This window comes from Monodelphis domestica, chromosome 4, assembly GCF_027887165.1.
Source record: "Monodelphis domestica isolate mMonDom1 chromosome 4, mMonDom1.pri, whole genome shotgun sequence".
Classification (NCBI taxonomy): domain Eukaryota; kingdom Metazoa; phylum Chordata; class Mammalia; order Didelphimorphia; family Didelphidae; genus Monodelphis; species Monodelphis domestica.
In genome coordinates, this window is record NC_077230.1 from 24071684 (window position 1) to 24088893 (window position 17210).

General features: G+C 40.5%; 1 long non-coding RNA gene across 2 annotated transcripts in view; it reads left to right on the top strand.

Annotated features, from left to right (window-relative positions):
• Positions 1 to 798: 798 nt before the first annotated feature.
• LOC130459010 (uncharacterized) overlaps positions 799 to 17210 on the top strand; it is a 60638-nt gene continuing 44226 nt past the window's right edge. The window contains exons 1-3 of one of the 2 annotated variants that reach the window (XR_008918316.1): positions 799 to 905; positions 13844 to 14011; positions 14448 to 14626. This is a non-coding gene — a long non-coding RNA (uncharacterized LOC130459010). The remainder of the gene's footprint in view (positions 906 to 13843; positions 14012 to 14447; positions 14627 to 17210) is intronic. The other variant, XR_008918315.1, reaches the window with a different exon arrangement.

Here is a 17210-nt window from a genome sequence, read left to right on the forward strand (position 1 = left end):
TGAAATGACTTGCCTAGGGTCACATCACTGGAAAAGCGTTTGAGGTTGGATTTGAATTCATCTTCCTGACTCCTGGCCTGGAATTCTATCCACTATATTATCTTGTTGCCATGTAACTTGCCAGTACCAATTTTTTTCTCACTAAAAGAAGCAGGGGCAGCTAGATGGATCAGTGGATAGAGAGTCAGGCCTGGGTTCAAATCCGGTCTCAGATACTTCCTAGCTGTGTGACTCTGGGCAAGCCACTTAACCCTAATTGTCCAGCCCTTTCCACTCTTCTGCCTTTAATTCTAAGATAGAAGGCAAGAGTTAAAAAAAATAAAATGAATGCACTTATTTTATGCCATGATAATCATGTGGTATGGGAACCAGCCTTTATAAGACATTTCTAAACTAAGAAGCCTAGGGACGAGGTGGTAGTGGTTGCTCGAGAAGGCTGGTGAATGAAGACGATTCAGAAGAGAAAGAAACCTTTCCCAGTGGCATCAGGGAGGCCAATACGACATAGCTTGTGATGGTATAAATTTTCATTCTCGGTGAGTGTGATTCTCTGACTAATGGTCATAGGTAGAATTACTTGGGCTTTTAGATTTGTGGATCTTTTACCCATAAACCAAATTTTCATATAGAATACACATCTGAGGAGCAACGTTCATGTTTTATTCTTGTGAGTTATGGGGGCTGCCTCCCACCCGAGCAGCAAGCCACTAGTGAGTGAAGAGATTGCTACAGCATGGGGAAAACAAACCTAGACAAGCATTTTATTTACTTCCTAGGAGCTGAGTGTGTTCTAATCTGTTTTTAAGGGCTCTTGCTTTTTAGCAGGAGCAAGAAGAGTGTGGATGCGTGCATGCAATTTGGGCCTCTTCAGCCAGGATTCCAAATAGCTATTGACAACAGAGAAGGTAAGAGATGGTTTGGTTGCAAAAAATTGTGGCGTGTGTGCATGTCCCAGTGTTCTTGTGGCATGTGTCGCCCACCCAGGGAAGTCTTCAGAGCCAAGCCATGATTTAATAGGAACATCGAAGTCACCACTCTGTAAATACTTCTAGAATTTGGTACTTGCGAGTATGGGCCAGAACCCATTAGCCCACATATTATAGCTAGGAATCTTGTCATTCATTGACTCCTGTTGTGAAGGCTGGGGAAACTGAGTCCTGACTCAGAGCTCATGAGCAAGAAGTCAGTGTTACTGAAAAAGGTTATCCTGCCAAAGGGAACTTGAATGTCACTGGGAATCCCTGAGGGTCAGTCAGTGCCTTCCCTGCCAATAGTCAATCCCAATGGATGCTTAACTAGGACTATATTCACCTGGGGCAAAAGCAGTGGTTAGAGTTAAGCATGGAGGAGGGTGTTGTGGTGGAACAGTGAACAATTTGACTGAAGACACATCTTCACAGTAGAGGGAATGAGCAGAACTTTTACCCAGAGTGGGAAGGTGAACCCTTTGAGAAGTACGCCATGGTTCTGGAACCTACAGCAGGAGGGCAATGGCTCAGTACATTAGTGTCAAAAAGTAGAGAGAACCAATGAAAAACCTTGAGGAGGTGAGACATGGGAACTATGATTTCTACAGAGGAAAAGCTTAGTCCTTTGTTTACCCCAGGAAATGTCATCCCTACCCAAGTCTCATTGACCCCATGCTAGTTTGAGCTCTAAGGGAGCCCTGGGGCCACACCAATGATGAGAGCAATGGTATTTTGCATCCATATGTTATCTATTCAAAGAATAATATTTGAATTTTTCAAAACACTTTCACAAATATTTCATTTTTTCTCACAATAATTCTGTGGGTTAGGTACATGCTCCCTGGGGAGACGTCATATTCTTCTTCTCAAAGTTCACAGGAGAGTATGGAAGCCTCAGCTAATGATGGGAGAAGATAGAAAATAAACCTGAGCTTGTGTAAACGCATGGGTTCTGGAAAACCAGGGGCAAATTGTAATAATAGGTGCAATACAGGAGAGTTGGAGAGGGCTAAGTGGAATGGCAGAGGAAGGCTAGTTCAGAAAGATTGTGGGGGTTTCCAGAATATAGGAAAGTCAGTGAGTTGAGGTTCAAATGGTTGTGAAAGGGGGAGAGAAGTGGATTTTAGGTCTGGGAAGAAATGGCCTTCTTAACTAAAGGATCAAGAGAATTGTGCAAAAGAGTTCTAGACTTGGATTGGGACTGGAAGAAAAGATGAACTAACAAAGTTAACTGGGGCTTAAATCTGCCTAAATCTGTGCACAGCTGAAAAACATGGGATTGTGTGATTATACTCACCACTGGCTTATTGTAATAGCCTACTCAAGTCTCTCTCTTGAGAGAGAGATCCATCCTCCTTGCAGTCACTAAAGTGATTCTCCTAAAGTACAGATCCGTCTATGTCACACACACACACACACACACACACACACACACCCCACTACCACCACCACCACCACCACCACCACCACCACCACCATCACCTCCACCACCACCACCACCACCACCACCACCACCACCACCACCACCACCATCACCTCCACCAACACCACCAACACCAACACCTCCACCAACACCACCAACACCAACACACCACTCAAACTCCAGTGACTTCTTATTGCCTCTAGGATCAAATACAACATGTTCGGTGTGGTGTTCAAAGTCCTTCCTAAACTAGTTCCCTCCTACCTTTCCAGGGCTTTTACATTTGTGGATCTGATACCCATGAAACAAACTTGCATTGTAAGCCTTATCCCCCCAAAACATACTCCTTGATCCTGTGAAACTCCTTGCTGTACAAGATGGTCTGTCTCTAGGTACCACGACCTTTTCTCTGGATGGCCCTTTATCTGGAATGCTTTCTTCTTCTCATCTCTGTCTACTTGCCTTGTTCTCTTCCTGTAAGTACCAACTGAATTCCCACCTTCTACAGGAAGCCTTTCCCAATCCTTCTTAATTCTAATACTTTCCCTCTGTTAATGATCTCTGGTATAAAGCTTATTTGTACCTATTTGCTTACTTTTCCTCCTATTAATCTGTGAGCTCCTTGAGGGTAGGGTTTGTCTTCTGGCTTTTTTTTTTTGCATGCCCCCACGCCCACACCCTCATCCCTGCACCCCTCACTTACTTAGCACACTACCTGGCATATAGTAGGTGCTAAATAAATGACCATTGACTCTCTATAGTTGGTGACCCGATCTCCTGTTGCTTAGTATGTGCACTTTTAATGGCTAAATGAATAGTAAGTGGAAGAGATGCAGGTGGGGAGAGATACCATAGCAAAAGGAGAGGGACAATTGTCAATCCTAGGGATCTGGTGTTTGGAATGGACACCCCTGCCTGATTCTTGGGCTGAAATCAGGCTCAGCAAAAGGAACCTAGGGTATGTCAATTAGACTAGTCATGAAAAAATCATGAATGTAACGATGTGAAAATTAAAAATGCAAGAATTAGAAGTGAGGAAGTCTTGTTTGATGTTCCTGTGACTGGAGCCTTTCATTTGTTTATCCATTAAGTATATATTTAGTGCCTACTACATGCAAAGCACATGCTAGGTCATGGGAATGCAAAGAAGAAAAAGACATTGAATTTGGCCTTAAATTGCTTAACAATGTAAACATTACCATTATTAAAAGCTGTGTGCAAATAGTGCCATATTGGGAAGGATGGACAAGTGCCACCAGATAGTGGAACGTGTTACATTTGTAGTTAGAGGAATTAAAGAACCTGACTTTGAGTCCTGGCTTTGACACTTACTATATACCAGTGTGAGCATGAGCAATTCCCGTCATCTCTTTGGTCTCCATTCTTCATCTCTAGAACTGGGCTTGATTTTCTTGAAAGTCCCTTCTAACTCTACACAATCCAACCATTTTATCTTTAGGTTAAATCAAAGTTATGTGAATAATGAGGAGAGACAGCGACACTTTTGGCTAGAGGGCATCAGGGAAGGATTCAGGAAGCAAATGGTAGATAAATCAAACTTTGAAGGATTTTACACTGTGAAGCTGGGGAGTGGGGCTAGGGGAAAGGTATTCCAGCAACAGGGAACATCATGACTAAATAGCATAGTGAAAGGGGCAGTTAGGTGGCACTCTAATGAACAGGTCTGGAGTCAGTAAGACTCATCTTCATTAGTTCAAATCCGGCCTCATATACTTCCTAGCTGTGTGATCTTGGGCAAGTCACTTAGCCCTGTTAACCTCAGTTTCCTCATCTATAAAGTAATTTGTAGGAAAAAAATGGCAAACAACTCCAATATCTCTGCCAAGAAAGCCTCAAATGGGATCATGAAGAGTAAGATACGACTATAACAAGGGAACAGCAATCTCCAGTACTTAGCACAATGCCTGTACCTAGCAAATGATTAATAAATATTTATTCTCTGAATAACTCCCCTTTCCCTGCCCCATAGCCTACACCTGAACTTCCTGCCAATTCCATCTTCCCCTTTCTCTGATTGTACACTGAGCCCCATCCACATCCCTGTAAGCGAGAATGCAGGAACCCTTCTCTATTCCAACCTTTACTCTACTTCTCTTTTCCTTACAAGAGGATGCTCCTGTAAGGGCATTCTAAGAAACATGTATACTGTTTCCTCTAATTAAAGTCTGAACTCCTTAGCCATACCACTGCTGGGTTTATACCCCAAAGAAATCATAAGGGAAAAAACTTGCACAAAAATATTTATAACCACACTCTTTGTGGTGGCAAAATTGGAAAATAAGGGGATACCCTTCGATTGGGAAATGGCTGAACAAATTGTGATATCTGTTGGTGATGGAATACTATTGTGCTCAAAGGAATAATGAACTGGAGGAATTCCATGTGAACTGGAACAACCTCCAGTAATTGATGCAGAGTGAAAGGAGCAGAACCAGGAGAACATTGTACACAGAGACAGATACACGGTGGCACAATCAAATATAATGGATTTCTCTACTGGCAGCAATGCAACGATCCAGGACAATCCAGAGGAACTTATGAGAAAGAACACTATCCACATCCAGAGAAAGAACTGTGGGAGTAGAAACACAGAAGAAGACTTCCGGTTAAGATGGCGGCTTAGAGAAAGCTAAAGCTCAGATCTCCGGAAAACCCTTCCCGACCAATCTCAAACGATAAGCTCCTAAGGCGCCGAAATTCAAAACGATCAACAGCACAGACCCTGGGAACCCTCCTCCTGGACCTGGACCCGGTTCAAAAGGTACGGCTCCCCTTAAAAGCCAGAACCCGAGATCACTCGGACCTCAGGGGTAGGAGCGCAGAGTCCAAGGCTCCCGGAAGCCGCAGCCGCGCCGGGCTCAGAGAGCAGGGTCTGAGGAACAACAACCCTCAGGGTCTTCTACCCAAGTCCCAGTCCGGGTGAAAGTTACTGCCTGGGGCTTCCGCTGCAAAGAGCCGGTGGGTCAAAGAGCCGGTTGGTCCGGGTGAAAGTTACTGCCTGGGGCCCCCGCTGCAAAGAGCTGGTCAAAACAACAGCAACCCTCAGGGCGGGCAAGACAGCCTCACGGGCTGGATCCTGCTATCCAAGTCTCAGTGAAAGTCTGTGCTCTCGGAGCTTGGGGAAGCGGCAGCCCATCCCCCCGCAGGCCTGCGAAACAGCCTCACGGCCAGCGATTCTGAAGGCAACTTCCGGAAAGCGAGCCGGGGGGAGAGTGTGGCCTCGTGGTCAGACCCTTCCATTCCAGTTCCAGTGAGGCATATTCAGTTTAACCCAGGGAAAGCCCATAGAACTATCTGCCCAGGACTGCCTCTGAACACCAGAAAGAGACAAGAAAAACTAATCCTCCACATTCAGAGATGACAAACTCCACAGAACCACAGAAGCCCCAAAATACCAAGAAAAATAAGAAGAAAGGGGCGACTTTGGACACATTCTATGGAGCCAAAATACAAAATACAGAGCAGTCAGAAGATAATATAAAAGAAAATGCTCCAAAACCTTCCAAAGGAAATGGAAACTCTCCACAAACCTATGAAGAATTTGAATCAGAAATGACCAAAAAGATGGAAGCCTTCTGGGAGGAAAAGTTGGAAATAATGCAAAAGAAATTCACGCATCTACAAAACCAGTTTGACCAAACTGTAAAAGAAAACCAGGCTTTAAAGGCCAGAATCAGGCAGCTGGAAGACAACGATCGTGTAAAAGAGCAAGAATCAATAAAGCAAAGCCAAAATACCAAGAAATTAGAAGAGAACATAAAATATCTCACCGACAAGGTGATAGATCTGGAAAATAGGGGGAGAAGGGATAATTTAAGAATAATTGGACTCCCAGATAAGCCAGAAATAAACACCAAACTGGACATGGTGATACAAGATATAATCAAAGAAAATTGCCCAGAGATTCTAGAACAAGGGGGCAATACAGCCACTGACAGAGCTCACAGAACACCTTCTACACTAAACCCCCAAAAGACAACTCCCAGGAATGTAATTGCCAAATTCCAAAGCTATCAAACAAAAGAAAAAATCCTACAGGAAGCCAGAAAAAGACAATTTAGATATAAAGGAATGCCAATCAGGGTCACCCAAGACCTTGCAAGTTCTACTCTGAATGATCGTAAGGCATGGAACATGATCTTCAGAAAGGCAAGAGAGCTGGGTCTCCAACCAAGAATCAGCTACCCAGCAAAACTGACTATATACTTCCAAGGGAAAGTATGGGCATTCAACAAAATAGAAGACTTCCAACTTTTTGCAAAGAAAAGACCAGAGCTCTGTGGAAAGTTTGATACCGAAAATCAAAGAGCAAGGAATACCTGAAAAGGTAAATATTAAGGAAAGGGGAAAATGTTATCTTCTTCTTTTACTCAAACTCTCTTCTATAAGGACTACATTTATATCAACCTATGTATACTAACATGTGGGGAAAATGTAATGTATAAATAGGGGGTAAAGAAAGACCAAATAGAATAATCATTCTCACACAAACATTCACATGGGAAGGGGAGGGGAAGAAAACTCCTATAAGAAGGAGAGGAAGAGAGGGGGGGGGTACTTAAACCTCAATCTCAGGGAAATCAGCTGAGAGGGAAAAACCTCCAGATCCATTGGGATCTTGAATTCTATCTTACCCAACAAGGGTAAGGAGAAGGGAAAACCAAGGGGGGGAGGGGGAGAGGGAGAACAAAAAGGGAGGGTAAGAGAGGGGGGAGGGGGAGGGAACAAAAAGGGAGGGACTAAAAAGGGAAACATCAAGGGAGGGGACAAGGGGGACTGTTTCAAAGTAAATCACTGGACTAAAAGGTAGAGCCGAAGAAGAAAAGGTTAGAATTAGGGAAGGCAATCAAAATGCCAGGGAGTCCACAAATGACAATCATAACTTTGAACGTGAATGGGATGAACTCACCCATAAAACGTAGACGAATAGCAGAATGGATTAGAATCCAAAACCCTACCATATGTTGTCTTCAAGAAACACACATGAGGCGGGTTGACACCCACAAGGTCAGAATTAAAGGATGGAGTAAGACCTTCTGGGCCTCAACTGATAGAAAGAAGGCAGGAGTGGTAATCATGATATCTGATAAAGCCAATGCAAAAATAGACCTGATCAAAAGGGATAGGGAAGGTAATTATATTTTGTTAAAAGGGACTATAGACAATGAGGAAATATCATTAATCAATATGTATGCACCAAATAATATAACACCCAAATTTCTAATGGAGAAACTAGGAGAATTGAAGGAAGAAATAGACAATAAAACCATACTAGTGGGAGACTTAAACCAACCATTATCAAATCTAGATAAATCAAATCAAAAAATAAATAAGAAAGAGGTAAAAGAAGTGAATGAAATCTTAGAAAAATTAGAATTAATAGACATATGGAGAAAAATAAATAGGGATAAAAAGGAATACACCTTCTTCTCAGCACCACATGGCACATTCACAAAAATTGACCATACATTAGGTCACAGAAACATAGCACACAAATGCAGAAAAGCAGAAATAATGAATGCAGCCTTCTCAGATCACAAGGCAATAAAAATAATGATTAGTAATGGTACATGGAAAACCAAATCTAAAACCAATTGGAAATTAAACAATATGATACTCCAAAACCGTTTAGTTAAAGAAGAAATCATAGAAACAATTAATAATTTCATCGAGGAAAATGACAATGGCGAAACATCCTTCCAAACCTTTTGGGATGCAGCCAAAGCGGTAATCAGAGGTAAATTCATATCCCTGAATGCTTATATTAACAAACAAGGGAGAGCAGAGATCAATCAATTGGAAATGCAAATGAAAAAACTGGAAAGCGATCAAATTAAAAACCCCCAGCAGAAAACCAAATTAGAAATCCTAAAAATTAAGGGAGAAATTAATAAAATCGAAAGTGATAGAACTATTGATTTAATAAATGAGACAAGAAGCTGGTACTTTGAAAAAACAAACAAAATAGACAAGGTACTGGTCAATCTAGTTAAAAAAAGGAAGGAAGAAAAGCAAATTCACAGCATTAAAGATGAAAAGGGGGACAGCACCTCCAATGAGGAGGAAATTAAGGCAATCATTAGAAATTACTTTGCCCAATTATATGGCAATAAATACACCAATTTAGGAGAAATGGATGAATATATACAAAAATACAAACTGCCTAGACTAACAGAAGAGGAAATAGAATTCCTAAATAATCCCATATCAGAAATTGAAATCCAACAAGCCATCAAAGAACTTCCTAAGAAAAAGTCCCCAGGGCCTGATGGATTCACCTGTGAATTCTATCAAACATTCAGAGAACAGTTAATCCCAATACTATACAAACTATTTGACATAATAAGCAAAGAGGGAGTTCTACCAAACTCCTTTTACGACACAAACATGGTACTGATTCCAAAACCAGGCAGGTCAAAAACAGAGAAAGAAAACTATAGGCCAATCTCCCTAATGAATATAGATGCAAAAATCTTAAATAGGATACTAGCAAAAAGACTCCAGCAAGTGATCAGAAGGATCATTCACCATGATCAAGTAGGATTCATACCAGGGATGCAGGGCTGGTTCAACATTAGGAAAACCATCCACATAATTGACCACATCAACAAGCAAACTAGCAAGAATCACATGATTATTTCAATAGATGCAGAAAAAGCCTTTGATAAAATACAACACCCATTCCTATTAAAAACACTAGAAAGCATAGGAATAGAAGGGTCATTCCTAAAAATAATAAACAGTATATATCTAAAACCAACAGCTAATATCATCTGCAATGGGGATAAACTAGATGCATTCCCAATAAGATCAGGAGTGAAACAAGGATGCCCATTATCACCTCTACTATTTGACATTGTACTAGAAACACTAGCAGTAGCAATTAGAGAAGATAAAGGAATTGAAGGCATCAAAATAGGCAAGGAGGAGACCAAGTTATCACTCTTTGCGGATGACATGATGGTCTACTTAAAGAATCCTAGAGATTCAACCAAAAAGCTAATTGAAATAATCAACAACTTTAGCAAAGTTGCAGGATACAAAATAAACCCACATAAATCATCAGCTTTTCTATATATCTCCAACACAGCTCAGCAGCAAGAACTAGAAAGAGAAATCCCATTCAAAATCACCTTAGACAAAATAAAATACCTAGGAATCTACCTCCCAAGACAAACACAGGAACTATATGAACACAACTACAAAACACTCGCCACACAACTAAAACTAGACTTGAACAAATGGAAAAACATTAACTGCTCATGGATAGGACGAGCCAATATAATAAAAATGACCATCCTACCCAAACTTATTTATCTATTTAGTGCCATACCCATTGAACTACCAAAATACTTCTTCACTGATTTAGAAAAAACCATAACAAAGTTCATTTGGAAGAACAAAAGATCAAGGATATCCAGGGAAATAATGAAAAAAAACACATATGATGGGGGCCTTGCAGTCCCTGACCTAAAACTATATTACAAAGCAGCAGTCATCAAAACAATTTGGTACTGGCTAAGAAATAGAAAGGAAGATCAGTGGAATAGACTGGGGGAAAGCGACCTCAGCAAGACAGTATACGATAAACCCAAAGATCCCAGCTTTTGGGACAAAAATCCACTATTTCATAAAAACTGCTGGGAAAATTGGAAGACAGTGTGGGAGAGACTAGGAATAGATCAACACCTCACACCCTACACCAAGATAAATTCAAAATGGGTGAGTGACTTAAACATAAAGAAGGAAACCATAAGTAAATTGGGTAAACACAGAATAGTATACATGTCAGACCTTTGGGAGGGGAAAGGCTTTAAAACCAAGCAAGATATAGAAAGAATCACAAAATGTAAAATAAATAATTTTGACTACATCAAACTAAAAAGCTTTTGTACAAACAAAACCAATATAACTAAAATCAGAAGGGAAACAACAAATTGGGAAAAAATCTTCATAGAAACCTCTGACAAAGGTTTAATTACTCATATTTATAAAGAGCTAAATCAATTGTACCCAAAATCAAGCCATTCTCCAATTGATAAATGGGCAAGGGAAATGGATAGGCAGTTCTCAGATAAAGAAATCAAAACTATTAACAAGCACATGAAGAAGTGTTCTACATCTCTTATAATCAGAGAGATGCAAATCAAAACAACTCTGAGGTATCACCTCACACCTAGCAGATTGGCTAACATAACAGCAAAGGAAAGTAATGAATGCTGGAGGGGATGTGGCAAAGTAGGGACATTAATTCATTGCTGGTGGAGCTGTGAACTGATCCAACCATTCTGGAGGGCAATTTGGAACTATGCCCAAAGGGCGACAAAAGAATATCTACCCTTTGACCCAGCCATAGCACTGCTGGGTCTGTACCCCAAAGAGATAATGGACACAAAGACTTGTACAAAAATATTCATAGCTGCGCTCTTTGTGGTGGCCCAAAACTGGAAAATGAGGGGATGCCCATCAATTGGGGAATGGCTGAACAAACTGTGGTATATGTTGGTGATGGAGTACTATTGTGCTAAAAGGAATAATAAAGTGGAGAAGTTCCATGGAGACTGGAACAACCTCCAGGAAGTGATGCAGAGCGAGAGGAGCAGAACCAGGAGAACATTGTACACAGAGACAAACACACTGTGGTATCATCGAACGTAATGGACTTCTCCATTAGTGGTGGTGTAATGTCCCTGAACAACTTGCAGGGATCCAGGAGAAAAAAAAAAAACACCATTCATAAGCAAAGGATAAACTATGGGAGTGGAAACACCGAGAAAAAGCAACTGCCTGAATACAAAGATTGAGGGGACATGACAGAGGATAGACTCTAAATGAACACTCTAATGCAAATACTATCAACAAAGCAATGGGTTCAAATCAAGAAAACATCTAATGCCCAGTGGACTTACGCGTCGGCTATGGGGGGTTGGGGGGGGGGGAGGAAAAGAAAATGATCTATGTCTTTAACGAATAATGCTTGGAAATGACCAAATAAAATATATTTAAAAAAAAAAAAAAAAAAAAAAAAAAAAAAAAAGAAACACAGAAGAAAAACAACTGCATGGGTCGATGGGGATATGATGGGGAAATAGACTCTAAACAATCACCCTAGTGCAAATGTTAATAATATGGAAATAGGTCTGGATCAATGACACATGTAAAACCCAGTGGAATTGCTCATTGGCTATGGGAGGGGGTTGGAAGGAGGGGAGGGAAAGAACATGAATCATGTAACCATGGAAAAATATTCTAAATTAATTAATTAAAAATTAAAAAAATAAAGTCTGAACTCCTTGAGAACAGGGACAACCTCTTTTTTCCCACTTGTAATTGTTATACTTAGCACAGTGTTTGCCACACAGTATGATGGCATATGGAATTGCTCAAGGCAAGCAATTATTTTCATATAGTTTCATTTTCTGACTGTATATATGTGTGTATGCATGGTATCCTTTTAATGACACTAGACTCGAGTCAGAATGTCTGACCTTGACAGAATGAAATCTGATTAAGTTGGTTTCCCCACCATTAGTTTTCTGTCATATGGGTTCAGGATTTCATGGTATATACATGTTTTTCATATATCTCTTTCTCTCTCTGTCTCTCATTCATTCATTCATTCATTCATTGTGTTTTTATTCTTTGGTTTTTAAGAATGGGTATTGCTCCAAGGAAATATCCAAAAATGCTTTTAAACTATACTTCAAAAACTGTCAGAGAGACTGCAGCTATTCTCATTGGAATGAGATTGATGGCATCAAAGAACAAAGTTCAGTTGAATTTTTTTAACACACACACACACACACACACACACACACACACTACTGAAAAACTCAAATACCACACACTAAGAACTCAAAAATTGTTTCTGCAAAATAGCCCAATTAGTCCTCAGAAAAGAAGCAAAGATACCTGAAAGGCTGAGAAATCAATATTGATTCTTTTATAGTAGTGTTGGTAAACAAATTAAAATACTAAAATGTAATGAGGAAATGTTTATCAAAATAAACAAAAATATAATATAGATATTGCTAATTTATAATTTTCTAAGTCAACATGCTGCTATTTGGATTGATTTAAATTTAGACACTGTTCCAAAGTATAGTAGAAAGTTTTTAATTTGGAATAACAGTAAGAAGACCAGTAAAAAAAAAAAGCTGCTAATTATGGTGTTGATTTTTTAAAAAAGTTCTCAATACAAAATCTTTTTAAAAATTTGACAATACAATACAAAGACTAGAATACTAAATTTGTTGGGGAAAGGTAGTTTTTACTGATAGAAATTCACTTTTCTGTTGAAGATTATACCAAAAACATCAGAAATAATTCAGATGGCTCTATAGGATTTGGGCATCTTTATGATTGTAAAATATCTGCACCAAAAAAAATTATAGGGATTTTTTTTACATCTAGTATGCCCAGAAGACTTTAACCCCTTTGAGAAAGGATGGAATCTGATAAATATAGTTAGATATTGGAAAGCAGACTTATTCCAGAATTACAGAAATTATTTAGTGGCAATGGAATACCACAATGCCACTTTGTACCATGCCACACATCTAAAAAGGTTAAGAAATTTATTCAAGAGATGGCAATAAATATATTTCAGTGATCTGAGTACTTCTCTGATTTAAAATCTGTGGCTATAATCAAGACTATACACTTAGAAAGAAGACTTTGTTAAAGGAATGCTTACTATTTGATATGACAAAAGCATAGTTCCCTGATGAAAAATTAAAGAATATGTTAAAAATAATATTGACTTACTGCCAAATAGTGCAAAAAGGTGATTTCATTTCATCATGAAGGTATATTACATAGTAAGCTTTTTTAGAATATGTAGAAAGATTTGAGATCATTGTGTGTCAAAATTTTATTATTTTTTCCCAATTAATTTGTACAGCACTGTAAGTGCTTAATAACGGACTTTTCATTCATTTTCTGGATCTAAATTGGCGCGTAAAGAATATGGAAAAGCTAGAAAGATAAAACGATGATTCTCCCAACATGTTTATCTTTTGAGGGAAGCCGATATAGTGAAAGTCTCAGTCAGCTGCTTTGTTGATCACTTTTATTATTATGACATTTTAGGATGAGGTGCCAGCTTGACTGGCTTTGCTTTAGTTTGAATCCTGTCACCTCAAATTCTACTTTAGACCCCTTTTGACTCTATCTACACTTTCCCAGAATCCATCTGGCTTTGGAAATCCCAGAGAGTTCATAATAATTTTCTTGTATCCTCAGGGTAGAGCCACTTAAAAAAGAGGGGGTGGGAGGTTGGGGGTGGAAAGGAAAGGGAGTGGGCAGAAAGATATCTTCTCTGTATTTTCTGAGGGGATATTTGAATTGCCATGTGCTTGATGGGTCTTGCCACTGGATAAACTTGCTTATTATGGAAATATTTTCTAACTCTCTTCTCTCCTCTTCCCAGCTGTCCCAGCCCCCAAGGTCAGGGCCATTGCCCTTCCTGTTATTTGCTTCTTGACGACTGGTCCACCCTGTATGGACACCGTGTTACTGAGGGCTGTAGACAATTGGCAGGCAAAGAACTCTAACATTCTTGTGAATACTGCACTCTTCTTTCTGATCAGACGGACGGGTGAGTCTGTCTCCAAGGCAAAGGTCTGAAGCATTAATTTATAGACCAGAAAGGCAAGTTAAGAAAACCTGTTCTCATTCTAAAGCCACTTTCTTGTGCATGGGGAATGTTTTTGTTCAGCTATAAAGCACATGCGGGCATAGGGGTCTTTATGCACTGAATAATTTCCATGTGGCTGAGAGATTCTCTTGTCTTCAGCGCTATTATTCCTCTCCCTTTAGATGGTTCAGCTCCTTATCTCAAGGCTTCTCAGTGATTGTTTACAGAATTCTCAATCAGCCTGCTCAAGCTTAAAGGGGCACAGAACCATAAACATCTTGGTGTTCTAAATCATCCTGCTCCCACCCTCACCCCCTACCACTCAGCCTTGCTTCCCAGTACTTAGGTCCGGGGAATTAAAACCATCTTGAGATCTAATTCCTATTTCTCCATCTAGGCAGCATTTTTTGCCTGGCAGCTACTTCAGAAGACAGCATTCACCGGCAGCCTACAATGTCCCCAGCACCCAGTGGCAGGGGCACTCGGTTTCTCATCTACGTCTTTGAAAAATCCATGCAGATCATTTTCTCCGGGAGTAGGATACCCTGGGCTTCAGAGGGTCGAAGAGGCAAGCTTGTGCGTGAGCTCTTGTGAACTTGTTCAGTACTGGGAGGCTGGGGGTTTATGACTCAGCTTTGTGTTAATAAATCAGTTCATGGAGATTCCATGGTTTTGTCTTGTAGCTCTCTGCCCTCTCTTGGCAAGATCCTGTCCTCCAGAACATTCTTGGGTTCTGGCTCGAGGGCGAAAAGCCCGGGCATGACCCTGTGGGCAGAGAGAGTGCCAGACAGCCCTTTCCTGATATTATTTTCTGCCTATGGCTCTTTCCGGCTAATGGTTCGCTTTGTTCCGCCATGGCTATGTGGTTCGGTCTTTCTGTGGCCCCATCTGTCTCTTGCTCTTAGAAAAGCCACACCATGAACCTTGCTAAATCCAGTTCCTGCTTGACCTCCAGCCCTGCCTCCACCTATGAACCAGGTCATATGGATCAATATCCCTTGGCTTCAGGCTAGAACTGCGGGCCATTAACCCCTTGTTTCCTACAGCAGGACATATGTTAACAGTTTAAATGCATCCCTTTGCCCAGGGTAATTGTGTTTTTAACAGGAAGATAAAGCAGGAGATTAAAGGGCTTGAGACAGGGTTACACAGAGGCCAGGTAAGGGCAGCTTTCTGATGATGCGTTTTGTGCAGGGGAGAGTTTGCAGAGATCAGCCAATGGTATTGGGTCCAATGGTATTGGGGCTTCCAGTGGGGCTTTCTCATGGCTCAGAGATCACCAACATGCCCTGAACTCTGACTCCAAGTCTAGTTACCTCTAACCTGGCATGCCTCCACCCAAGGGGAGAGAGAGAGGTTTCCACTGTCCTTCCAAGAAGGACCTTCATAAGAAAGATATCATCCCCCGGGCTTAGTGCTTTGAGAATTTGGGCTCTTTGTCACACAATTTGGTTCATGATTTTCCAAAGGATGCATGCGAGGAGATAGAAACACAGTAGCAGGGATGCAAGAAAACACACACACACATACACACACACACACACACACACACACACACACACACACACACACACACACACAGGAACCCCCAGAGCTCCAGGACTGGGCACTGCACAGCTTGCATCTCGAGCTTTGCCTCCCTTCAGTACAACCGCAGTGTCATGCGTTTGTGTCCAACACTGGTCCTTCTGGTTTGGTGGTCAGCCTGAGTGAGAGGGAGGCTGTTGCCCTTGGTAGGGCTAGTGGTGACATTTGCTGCCTTTCAGGAAGGCAGATCAACTTCACTGTTTTATTCATTGTGGTACCCAGACAGCTGCCTTCTGACACACGCAATTAAAAACCTGGTCCTGTCCTGCCCTGACTATTGGGGGTGGGGAAGCCCAAACCCTCTGGATGGCCACTGACCTGGTGGGCATCTTACATTACAATTATAGGAACATTAAACAGACTCAGGCTATTTCAGAGCTAGAAAAAGCCTGAGAAATCATTGGATCCAGCCTCATTTTATAGGAAGAAATTGAGACTTAAAAATGACTAATTGACTCATCCAAGGTCACAAAGCTGATTTGAGGCTTCAGTAAAGACTAGAATCCAGGTCACTTGACAACAGTGATACTTTTGGCTCCCAAACAAATTTAACTCTTGAGAGGTCAAAGAGCCAAACATTTAGCATTTCAGTTCATTTAGCTTCCTCAGCTGAGATGAAACCTGTAGTTCCAGGGTGAAAGAAGGGGTGAGAGAACAGGGTGTTGTTGAATGCCTGAAATGCTGAGAGGACCCTCAGTGACATCCGGGTCATTTTGTCATCTCATTATTATGTGGCCAGCTTGAACTCCTTAGCCAAAAAAAAGAGGGACAGTTTACATTTTAACACTTTATGATTTACACAATTCTCTTCTAAAAATGATTTTCATGGATTAATTTTTACATTGTTTAGCTTTCCCTTTACCTCCCTTCTTTCTCCATCTCAGAGAACTATCATCTAAAACAAAAAATTTTGAAAAAAGAAAAGAATAAGAAGAGAAAAAAGTCATTAAAACTAACCCAACCAAACCAAATCTGTTGTTATATGTAGATTCTATGTCCATAGACTCTGATCTCTGCAGAGGAAGTTGGGGAGTTGTCTTTTCATATTTCTTTTTGGCCAATTTGTTCTTTATATTTTCACAAAATTCAATTTCAGTACTTTGTGCTGATCAATCTTTCCATTTTTTTTTGGTGAAGCCATGCTGTTTATTGTTTTCTGGGCTCTGCTTACTTTATTTTGCATTTGTTCATCTAAGTGTTCCCATGCTTCTTGGAATTCCTCATGTTCATTGTTGTATATAGTACAATAATATTCCATTGCATTCAAGTACCACACAGAAAGTGTTTCCTTACCAAAAAATGAAAGGGATCTATCTAGAATTGGTATCATAATTGTCCATTTTACAAATGAAGAAACAGAGGCTTGTAAAGATTAAATGGCTTTCACAAAGCCATGGACTTAGCCAGAGTTTTGGAAATGTAGGCCAAGCATATTTGATTTTATAACAACCTCTGAAGTATTTTTTCTAGGAAAAAAAACTAGACACTTTTTTCTGAAGAAATACAATCCTAGTAGGCTCCCTGAGGAAATTGTGGCAAATTAGAAACTCCTAAGATAGAGGAAGATAGCTAG